This window comes from Adelges cooleyi, unplaced genomic scaffold, assembly GCF_023614345.1.
Source record: "Adelges cooleyi isolate 19-005CV unplaced genomic scaffold, UGA_ACOO_1.1 ACOO_flye_CR_arks_rails_tigmint_CR_PRNA_23, whole genome shotgun sequence".
Lineage (NCBI taxonomy): Eukaryota > Metazoa > Arthropoda > Insecta > Hemiptera > Adelgidae > Adelges > Adelges cooleyi.
Window position 1 is genome coordinate 16,037,364 of NW_026095893.1, and position 12,735 is coordinate 16,050,098.

A 12,735-nucleotide genomic window follows, 5' to 3' on the forward strand; every position below is an offset into this window, starting at 1 on the left:
ATTTTCTCTGTGAACTATAAACTTTTGATGCTTAAACGGTAATGTGTGCATGTAGTTAAACTTATTAGAATAAGAATAATTTTCTGAACAAATTGACGGGTCGATAACCAGTTTTAGATAATTACTGTCAAATAGAGAAATGTGCACAGAAGAAAAAATTACAATCCACCCTTCCATCCTAAATTTTAAACTTTAATAACATTAATAGTATTTATCTAAAACTGATTATTGACCAGTCAACATTTTCAAAAAACTTTTCTGAATTTAAAAAGTTAATCAAATATATACGTTACCATTAAAGTTTTATACATTTATGGAGTTAAAAAAAAACAAAAGTATTAAATGATAAATAATAAATATTGTAAAATAACATAAACTTAAGTGTATCCAATACAAAATCTACAAAAATGCAATTATTTTCCCAGACAATGACAAAACTTAATTAATCATATCTGTCCTGTTATACAGAGGACGCCGCCAGAAATTTAAAATTGTCTCCCACTCAGTTTTATATTCGTTTCCACGCCTTATGTACCTAATACTACTTTTTATCTACATAATATACCATTCTAGTCGCGTCTGATCGCGCTAAATACGTTCGGCCGGTTATTAAATAATGTCCAAATCGAGTTAAGTATGTATATTATGTAAACGACGACATCGCTAGACGGTACCTATTACATTATTATAATGTCATCATGACTGACATTTTTAGATACCAATTTTGCAAAACAGACTCTACTGTCGGGGAGGTTGTCAATTTATTAAATAATTGTGGTTGAAAAAAAAGTGGGTATTATAATTGAATTTTTATATCATTATCCGTTATCGTGCAAAATTGCTAGTTGCTATAATCCAATTATTATTATTAGTATACGACAACTATAATATATGCATGCAATATTATACTCCTCGTAAAATGTAGGACTTCCATATAAACGCCATACAGTAGAACCGTTTTGTTCAGTTTTCGTCACATATCATAATAATAACAAATCTGTCAACGCGTGGAAGAAAAACAAACAAACGTTTTTAACAAAAATATGCGCTTTGCTTTAAGAAGACAAAAAAAAATAAAATAAACGGACCCATAAATAATATTACACCCGGCGCACTTGACGGGCGCCTGTAATTGACTCTTAGTGGAAATGTTGATTTTTCGACACCGAGTTATCTGTCGTTTATTATTCAACCTGTGCTTTATTATACACACACACACACACACTTGTGTATAATATATAGAGCGAGACTTAATCGTTCGGCAAGTACTTGTATGTTATGTTTGTATAATTCTTCGGATAAGCCTGATAAGGAACTGGATGCAAAGAAAGCGACAGTGCCCGTTGAAACAATAACGTCGAGTACCACCTGAGTACATGTTTTCTTTTACATTAGGACAAGGTCGATTTCTCAATGGTTAATGGCAAACCGAAATCAAATTGTGAATGATGTCTTATTATGCCGTCAATCTTATCTCGGTGCCAGCAGCTATTCACAGTGCTCGACTTGGGGAAACTAGAAAAAGAGTTGTGTTATTTTAAGGTTAATATTTCCTCAAATACTGTAAAGGCTGTTGTTTTCAACATATTGTTCGACTATCGGTTATTGCTGCAAGTGTTATAATACTATTAGTAAGCAGTCTTTAATAGTAATAAAATATATATTATTATAAACATATAAGTACTGCCGTTTACATTACGTTCGTTTTAAAACCAATTCGAAATGTCTTTACGGATATACACACTCGGCGTGGTATATATAGTAATTAATACCTGAATAATAATTACTATATATACCTCATGGCGTATCATGTAAAAGAGAAAAAATAACAAAGTGGAATGTGGCCACGTGCATTCAATATTAACGCAGGTGTTCGGTCCAAAGAAAAAGTTTAGCCAACCGATTACAATGTTCAATATTAAGCCAACACAGTATTCGAAATCGGTTTGTGAGCACTGCGGCTTTTTTTTTTTACTTCTAAATTTTAGGCGCACTTGCATAAGACGCCTTTATATATTATGTATGTGTAATATGTGTTTGTAGATGCTTGTATAATAAAACTTGAATACCGTGCAATAACAGTAAGCGGTTAAGGGTTTGATTTCTAATACACGCAGATGAGGGTGTTTTTCAGGTTGAGTATAATTTCAGTAAAATGCATCCGGCACGCGCTCTGATATTTTATGGATGCGAATAAAAACAAAACCTTTTCCGAACTCCTCTTTGGGATTTCTCGGTGGACAAAACTTTTACGATGGCCGATGTTTATGATTCAAACACACACACATATATATTATATATACCTACATACTTAAATAATATATATATATAAAACATAATATGTATTTCGGAACGACATTTGTTACAGTTATTTTTTTGTTTATTACACACCTATTGCCCGCTCGCTAACTTTGCTCCTAACAACCCCTAATGGTTCGTACATAAAAAAAATATAAGTACAATCGATGACTTCTCATCTGATATAAAGTGCAAACAAAACTTTCAAACGTGACTACTTTTTCAACGTGTCCAAAACCAAATCGTTGATTATCGTTATGTTTATATGAACTCAATATTTAGCTCTAACAAGTCCCCAAATGGATTATTAAAAAAACGGTATAAATTACCTATATAATATAATATTATCATTATGCGTTCTGTTTCACAGCCGTTCCGGTAAATAAAAAACGACCGTTATATTATTATATTGTTAATAATATTATACCTAATTCGCCTGCTTGTGCGCTGTCCCGTTTCTAAAATTTGTATTATAATTTATTAATAATATCAACAAACGAACGGCGAGAATATATTGTTTTGTTAATTCCACTCTAATATTATAATATATGCCTGTAGTTGAATATTATAGGTACGATACCTGAGCATTAGCTATACTATTATGTGTACATAGTTTGTTTAGTTGAGTTCTTTCATTATTTTCTCACGGATACACATAAAAAAAAAAAAAAAAAACAATAATAACAGACCAGTATGCGTTTTGCCTCGGTAATTAAGCCAGTATCATTTTATAAATATTGACATAATAACTGCGACGGCGTCGTATAATCATGATTGTTGTTGTTTTTTTATTTCATACAATAATCGCCCCCTTTTGAGCGCGTAGGATGTACCTGTACGTTGTAAGACGTACAAAATTATACACTGCCTAAGATCTGTACACGTCATTAATTTAAGGATCTCGACTAAATTAAAACGGTGTACGCCCTGCACCCCCTTCCCTCCTTCCCTTCCACAAGTGTGAGTACAATGAAACAATAGCCGACGACGATAACAATACGATTATTATATTATGTATTGAGCATAAAAGTCGTTAACAGGTCTTAAACGCTTCCGGTGTCGTAAAGTTAGGTAAAATTATTTTACTTATTCTTAATAATTATTTCTTGTTCGAATAATATTTGTTCCGGATAAAGTGGTTTGCAATTTATTCCAATAAAAATGTTTGCCTAATAATGTCCGATTTTATTAGTTTGTTCGATTAAAAATGTAAACGGATCATTTTATACATAAATGAATCCAATAAAATGCTATCTTTCAGTATACCGGTTTTTATTTTACTAAATTGGTTTTAGTTGTTATATGTCTTAATTGAATTTGCTATTTAATTGAATTTTGCCAAACTCTGTTAGTTGGGTAGATTGACATGTAAGTTATTCTCTTCTATAATAAACTTACATTTTGGGAGAAGAGGGTCTAAAAATAACGGTCTATACAAAATCGCTAAAATAAAGTTAAATTTAGGTCTGAGTTGTTTTGTAGGGCTCAAAAACTCAAGTGAAAACACACTTGTTTATTATTCTTTCAAATACTTTTTTCTGTAAAAATAAATAAATGAAGAGTACACATGGCAATACTTATTTAATAAATCATATAAAAAAAATCAATCAAATATATAAAACCTGTGTTATATTTCCTGCGAAAAATATCACAATAGAAATGTAGTAGGTATTCGTAATATTAAGTAGATAAACATTTTCATTGTTATTTACTTTTCTATAAAAGTTTTCAATTTATCAATTAAGTTTCAAGTACTGTTTCTTTTATTTTAATTTTAATCAAACTAATAATATGTGAAAAATTGATAGTTGTTGTATTTTAACTGGATCTTCTGTTGGCTGTTGCATATTATTATAAAACCTATAAGATTTAACATCTCATGCGGACAAACGAAATCGTTATAAAAATGAACGCTCTTGCTCGCGCGAAAACCTGAACAATTAACAATTGGCGATTTGAGACCAACAAAATATGAAATAAACCAAAAGTATTATTATTAGGTATCTACTATTAGAGTAAGTACACGCGTGCCCGACGTTTCAACTACTCAACCCAAATTGCTCGGTTGCGTGTTCGCGTGCTTCATTGATTTACCAACTTGGGGGCACACACATAGATAATATAATGTATTATTATCTGGCGGCGCACTCTTTCACGATGAAAAATTTGGCATACAAATAACACCCTATAGCGTTGATAATAAATTGCTGCAGTACCGACCGCCACGGTAATCAAAATTTCATGATAAATTAAAAAAAAAAACAAATTATTTTATATAACTGGCCTATAGGTTACCTATAATAGCCAATAGAGCTACTAATAGGTAATGCTAATTTATCAATCTATCTATGTTTAACATAATCACGGTACAAAAGTGGGTTCATTTAAAAACACATTTTTTAAGTATACAGACTTGAATCTTTATATTGGAGTTAAGTATTCGTTTTATTACAAATACTATTTACATGCGATTTTGTAATTTTATCACTTTCAATTACAATAATTCCTAAAATCTAGTGACCTTTACCAAATACCACTCTATAATATGCTTCGACCGCACGCTATGACACGACCCAACTATGCCTGGTTTATTTTTTAATCTTAAAACAAAAAATAAGGGCTTATTCTTAAATTAAACGTTCCCGACTCGGCCTCGTCGAGTAAAAAAGATTTATAGTTTTCGAAGTGTGTTCGATTTAATGTAATTTACATATTTTTACACGTACATTTTTCTACTAAAAGGTTTATATCGGTTGTTGTGTTCGAAAATCCGTTGCCGACCGGTTTGAAATCTTATATACTCTGCGTGCCTTATAACCCCTTCGACCGACATGGCCATTTGATTTTATTACGTTTATTAATAGACCATTAAGGATATAATGATAGCTCAACGGGTTACGGAATGTCCACCTCATAAGTAGGAAACTATGTGCGTCGGCGCCTTGTCCGTGTAAACGGACATGACTTCATTAGAATATCATATAGTACACAATTTTCTAAATGTTTATAATATGCATATTATATCGAACAATGTATAAACAATAAGAGTAAATCACTCAACATATTCTTTTAAACGCGTTAAGGTTTTTGACTGGATTTCACACATTTCGCGTTAACGCATATAATATAGGTAATAGACGAAACGTATTTAGGTCACATACAGGGTGATCAATTCTATGCTTATTTTCTCTTACAACAATTGCAATTTTATAAGTTTACTTTTTTTTTTGAAACACTTTTATTTTATGCTATTTTACAATTATAGACTAAATTCCAAATTTGTTTAATAAATATGAATTACATAAAACATACGTTACCATTCGAGTTTCAAAAGTTGGTATAGAACTCTGAAAAATACTATAAAAGGTAAATATCTGGTAGTTAATTAAAAAGCATGAAAGCTTATGTGCACACTTATAGGTACAGATATTAACTATTTTTTGAATATAAAAAAAAAAGGAGCATTAAGTCGGTGCACACACATAATAATATATTACAATCTACCAGAGCTGACATAATATGTTGAAAAAAGTTCAATACTTGGCGTTTTATTTAAACAGGGTATGTTTGACTTTTTGCAACCATTTACATAACCCTCGAAAACCTATGACGCAAGAAAAAAATCAGAATCGATAAGTACAAATATTTCAAATTGCAATATTTCCGACAGTATATTTTGCTATTTTATTTACATTGAGGATCCTGGCTCCGCTGCTGTCTATTCATTTTCAATTAGGATTTAGCGGTTAGTTCATAATATATTGTACCTACTTAATTACGGTGGTTAAACGCACATTTGTATTGGGTCTGTGTTTACACAACCTATAAGCTCGGTTCTGACAAGAGCCGTAGCTGTAACATCAAGTGGTTTATACAATATAAAATCACACTGTTGTAGCCAGACCCTTAGCCTTATCTCAATGAAATACACTGTACAGTGTGTTGTTAATTAATAATTGACGAGACTTTAGTGTAAACCGGAAAGCTTGCCAATGACAGACCAGCTTTTTCTAAAGAAAACTATTTTATGAATGAATTCTCTGTGTACGTGTGTGAACAGAGCTGGTGGAGAGAGAGCGAGGAGGCAACTCTGATGCTGGCCAGTGATTCATTGGGGAATTGCGCGACACGCCGAAATGTCAGACTCGGTGATTCACGAGGTTATTTTCAATTAGGTGTCGCTATATAGTATTATTGTCCGAATGCATTTCCTTAGTTGCCTCTCACACATCTTATATATGGGTTACTCAGCGTGTGCTTGGATCCGTTTGCGTTTCCTGTGCAAACTTATCGGCGTCAAACAAAATAATATGACCAGTTAGAATAGCAATCCCGACCGTAAAAACGATTTATAATGACCTCAATAATGGTACGGCCGGACACGTCATACAACATACATAATATTACTATTTGTGCACACGTTGACGCACACGTCTTATACAACTACTAGACTTGGGTTTACTCGGACGATAGAAATAATATTCCGCCAACAGTCGATTAGGTGTTAATGGAATTTCCTGGAGCAGTCATTGTTCTCCAACTATATACTATATATTATATTGGTATGTACGATGGATGACTGGTGTACGTCATCCGGGACATGGTTTAAAATTGAAACGAGATTTAATTTAATGATTAATACACATTATAGTATTATCGACCAATATACAATAAAATAATTATAAAAGCTGAATTCTTCAGGTTATACAAGTTTTCAGTTAAAAGTTGAATTTTAACACTTATTTTAAAACTTTAACGTACAAGTAAATTATTAGAGTTATTATACAATAGTTCTGAATTTAATGTTCAAAATTTACAAAAAATGTTTGCATAAGGACCTTTAAAAAAAAATGCTATACAAAGATACATATGTAATACATATCAAAAATTAAAAATTACATTTTAAATTTGTGCCTATATAATAAAATTAAAGTTTTCAACATAAAATGTTATTTGAAAAATTCTAGATTTTTTAATTTAATATTCATATATTATCTGTATTAATACAAAGTAAAAATTAAAATACAGCCATACAAATTTATTAATTTAACACGACCTAGTTTTATATTAACACAAGGCTTGCATAGTCATTGATAAATAAAAAAAAAAAAAAAAAGAGTTAATTAAATTAAAAATTATACAGTCCAAAAATTAATAAATATGCATAACAGATTATGAATTGTACTACCTAATTAAATATGATAGTAAAAAATCCATTTTGTTATTTATGGCTTCATGTAGGTAAAAAAGTTATTCGATAATTATGGCCAAATCTGATGCGGTCTAATACGTTTGGAGGGCAAATCATACACGTGTAACGTTAAAAAAAATAAAAATTACTAATGATAATATACTAAATATTAATTAAGAATAATATACTTACAAAAATTAACATTTCATCAATCCCTCGCCTATTCTCACAACTCTCCAAATTTTAACATTTTCCTCTTTATTATTATTAAGATTCTACAGTATTATTGCTTAGTTTCGTTAAACATAATTGTTAACACTATACAGGGGTGGGGGGAAGGCAGTTTTATACCTTTAAACATTTTTATTTTTTGAATCTTTTACTTTAATGCTCTTCTAGTTGAAAAGTAAATTTTGACGCGGTTACCTATTTTATTCGAGAGCACCATTTATCTTTATTATTATCTGTTAACACTAAACAAAATGATAAAAAGCCAACATTGCTCTTCGCCTCTCACAGACCACAGTAAAACAATTATTATTCACTAAAACGTTACAGAACTAATAATAATATGTCCATCATTTTTTTTTGTGCATGTATATATATTATATTGTATCTATTTCTTTGACGACAATCGCTGTGATGCATTGAAAAGGTATGCACAATTTTTGTTGAAAACAATCATTTCGACTTGGATCCATTAATGAATGTTTACAATAAATCTTACTAACTTTTTTTTTAAGTCTTCGAGACGCTATGCTTATGTTAATTTTCTCTGACGAAGCAATGCAACTATACAAAATGCAAAAGTACTCGGCTCGATAAAGACGGAAAACAAATACTGTTAAAAAATAAGGCCACGGACAGTATTAAAATGACGGAATAATTAATTTTGTCCTCGCTTCTGTGTTTGTTAACGCGGTTCTTGCATTAATCATTTTCGGAGTATTAATATTGTTTAACCGAGGTACTTTATTTATTTTCTTCTTGTATAATAAACTTGAAGAATAATATAATATTTATACTGTATAGGCGTCGCCAAAGTGGATCCCTAAGGCCCAGCAAATTACACCAACAATGCGGTATCAATGTTGAACAGCGGCAAAATATATAATTGAATTTTATCGAATTTATTAATCTCGGAAAGTCTTAATTTTTTTTTATTGTTATTCGAACGTCGTATATTTTACTGCTGTTTTTAATATTTTAGATAACGCGTCGCACTTTGCGGCGGCGGCGGCGGGAAGCCTAAACGAGTTCGAAAATTATCGGGTAGATTGTTTAAATTGGTTTTTAAAGTTTTCCTCGAGGCTCGAGAAAATAACATCCAAGAGAACCTATTAAGAAACTTCAGCAAGAGTTTAAAATAATTTTAGCGGGTATTAACCAGATAATATACGTCGGATTGGAAAACTGATTGAATTCCGTCGCAAAGTCCATAATTATTAAGCTCAAGCACTAAGTCGGTATAGTCGCCACGTTTTCCAGGCCAATACAAAATACAAAAACCACATGAATTTGACAAATTAAAAGGAATTTAAATTTAAATGCGGTTTTTTTCTTACTACACACGCAGTCCGTGTATTATTATCTAATAATTGTAATAGTCTGTGGGCAACGACGTTAACGATATTCGGTAATAACATATTAGTAACAGCTATGTAGCACTTATTTTTAATTGCTTTTTTTTTCTCTTTATGATATTGTTATGGTTTCCGTCGCTCGTGATTCTTATCAAACGATAATAGTTAAAATATGAATACTATCTTAATTAATGCAATTCGCCAACTATGTGTGTGTACATAACAATTTAATAAATGCAATTTGCCAATTAAATATTGTGTATTGGCATGGCATAGAGTGATAGATAGCCGTGTATGGGCTGTCAATATTATGCGGTGCGGTGCACTGTAGGTAATACAAATAGTGTGCGAAGTCCTCTATCGTGGTTTTTCGATAATTGCTGACCGCAGATAGTATTTCGACCCGTACAGAGTTCAATTTGTTTTCGCGATCATCTTAATTGCCAATTGGACTTTCTTCGAAACGTTATTATTTTAATGGCAATCGTATAAGCCCGTAAACAGTATAATTACAATTATTATATAACGAAAAATACCGACGAATAATGATTTTGGCATGGTTTTCGCGTCACAATGGCTTGTAGACTATAGTTGAAAAATTTCCTATTTTTTTATCGGTTTTTTAAACCGTTGTAGTGTAAATAATATCGAAATGTCGTATTATGTGTTAATAAAATAAAAATAAAACAAAAACTAATATTTTATTGTCAATTAAATTACAAAAAAGTGCATTGTGAGCTAGCTTGCCCGCTCTTCGTAATGGAAAAATTGTTGTGTAATTTGATTACTTATTATAATATCTTAAAATCTTTGAAAATTACATTTTTGTCCTATCTTTAACCACTGTCATTTGTCTATCTCGACCACGTATTCTACTATAATATAATCATTATTATCAAGTTTTGTTTCTCACAAACAAAGCTGTTGTTGTTGAAAATATTTAAACAAATTTAATTAACATTTTAGTCATTTTATAAAAATAATTTTTTGAAAAAAACTTTTAACTGTAAACTTAAGTTCATTTTTTTACAATTAACTTTTTACTGGACCATAAATAGGAATAATAATAATAATATATACAAATATTCTATGCGCAATTATATTAGTACATAGTGTATGGGTGACCCTAAGTTGTACAATATTTTTTTGTTTCTACACTGTATGATTTATTTTTATTTTTGGCAATAATTCGTTTAAATGTACTAGAACTAGAATACAGTGTAGGGTTAACTATATGTTACGTCGACTTGTTTTATCGTTTTAAAGACAGTAACCTTGTTCAGATTTACATAATTCGGCTATTAGTTTTTGTCTTTCTGTTCCTATGTCGATTTCTTTATGGATATTATAAATATTATAATACTGTGATCTAAATTGACTTTACAAAATATGGTAAAATTACATATTCGATTGCAATCGAACCGGTCATCCGGTTTTATTGTGAGGATTTTATCCAACTGCACATTTATCGTAAACCCACTCACGAGAGCCTTTGTGCACCCCCTGGTATATTTAAAATGTTAATTATAGCTACATCATTTTCAACTTACAATACTTATTTAATATATTTTTTAGATACTTAACATTTATAAAAAAATTGACACAATTGATTGTCCACCGTCAGATTAGTTGGTCACTTCTAATGGTCAACAATATTATAATCTTTAAAAATGTTTTAAAGAAAATCGTAATATAATATAATGGTGTATACACAATTAAAACATTTTTACATACCATAAAACAAATAACTAATTGTAATAAACAAAAGGAATTATGACCACTCTAATTTTTTAAATGAGTAATTTGTTATAACGTTTTATAAAAAGGGCTCAACAAAATTGAAAACATTGGAAATTCATTTAAAAAAAGGATGAATTAAAAAAAAACACATATTATGAAGCCCGCAAATTTATAATTAAACTAATAATTTTATTGTAGACAAAAATTAAAACTAGGTCTATAGTTGATCAAATAATAATACATGGTATACACACAGCTACTTAGTTTTCAAGTGCATATATTTTATTCGTTAAGTCAGCTGTATATTTCAAATTTTCTACCGCCCGCACAATTATCAGCTTCGTCAACGCAGTCCTCGTCTTGCATAACAGTCGGTGTTGACCGCTTGACACGGTGGTTACATACTACATTATCAGCTGTAATATTAATATAATATTCAAATTATGCGCCCTCCATATAGCTTCAGCCGGTTTCGGCGTTTGGCCGGTAGTCTCGCTGTAATCGCGGCTGTGAGTTACCGTTTTTGGCGGTGTATAAGACCACCGGCGGCTGACGGGGCTGTGTGAGGGGAGGGGGGAGGTCGGAAGCGGAACAGCACACGGTAGGGAGGGGAACACGCGGACAGGCGGTTTGGGGTTGGTGAAAAGGCGGACCGATTTTTCGAACTGCGTCGGCCCCTTCAGTCTATCCGGCGATCGTCCACCGGCAACAGCGCGTCCCCGTCCACGGTACACAAGAGATAACAACAATAATCTCCGTTCACAAGTGTCAGTGTCAGTGTCAGTGTGTTTTGTGTGTGTGTGTTAAGTCCGCTATCGAATAGTTTTTTTTTTTTTAACAATTAATTCAACAGATTTTTGGTTTTTTTTTAACTATTTTTTTTATACATTTCCAAATGAATTATTCGAAAAACCCGTTTAATTCAGTTTTTACGTTTACGGTACTCGAAATTTGCCACACCATGTACGATTTCACAGTAAAGGGTAAGTTTTACATAACTACCGGATTAGATTTAATCGAATTTTTATTTCTATAATACCTCAAGAAACAGTCTGGTAATTTTTTTTAAAAAAAATTTGAAAAATACAACAACAGCCGCTGTGCAAATTGGTTCACAAAAAGCACAGCAACGGTTATCTCGTTTAAAATAATAATTGTAACCGTCCCGAGTTGGATACGATTTTGTTTAATGACCGCAAAATCGATTCGTACAGAACATAATTTCGCGTTGAATAATTATTATTCGTTTATATGCGATAATCGAGTTTTTTCAAACCCAAACGACAAAATCGACTCGTGAATACTATAAAAACGCGATAATAGTAATAATTGTAACACCAACCGACTTGACCCGCGGCGGCAAATTAGCCGGCATTCATACTGAGGATTTAATAAAAAAAAAAAAACAGCTATTTTTATCAAATTCCCGCTGTCAATAAGTTAATAAGTCAATAATAATTATTATAACGACGGTTTTCAAGACGTTCGACATACGCCTATTGGCGACGGCTATTCATTCGAAACAAACCACGTATTGCACATAGACGGTCGTGTCTAACCTATACGTGCATTATATTATATATTATATTATTATTATTATGCCGGCGGGTCAAACGTTCATATTGTGTGTGGCTCGTGAGAGAACCGATGTCAACAAACCGCACAATCACACACTGCTCGATGATAAGCCACGCTATTTATAAAAGCTGTGTCGCTTAACAACTTTAGGGTTATTTTTATTTCTCCCGTATCATATTATACACCGTTATTCGCCTTACACCGGTGTGCACCGGCCGACACGGCTATCGAATACCGGTACCATCGACTATAAACTTTAAGCTACATCGACCGAGGCTGAAATAGTGATTTTACATAATATACATGAAAAATCGCCTTAAACCGACGTCGGGCTACTTAATTCAT

General features: G+C 31.7%; 1 protein-coding gene across 2 annotated transcripts in view; it reads left to right on the forward strand.

Moving 5' to 3' along the window:
• LOC126835261 (protein rhomboid) overlaps positions 1-12,735 on the forward strand; it is a 102,626-nt gene that overhangs the window by 73,094 nt on the left and 16,797 nt on the right. Inside the window, exon 1 of one of the 2 annotated variants that reach the window (XM_050567733.1) lies at positions 11,505-11,795. The exons of the other annotated variant lie outside the window; for it this stretch is intronic. The gene's annotated coding sequence lies outside the window, so the exon portion shown is untranslated. Of the gene's footprint in view, positions 1-11,504; positions 11,796-12,735 lie in introns of those variants that run through there. 2 annotated transcript variants of the gene reach the window in all.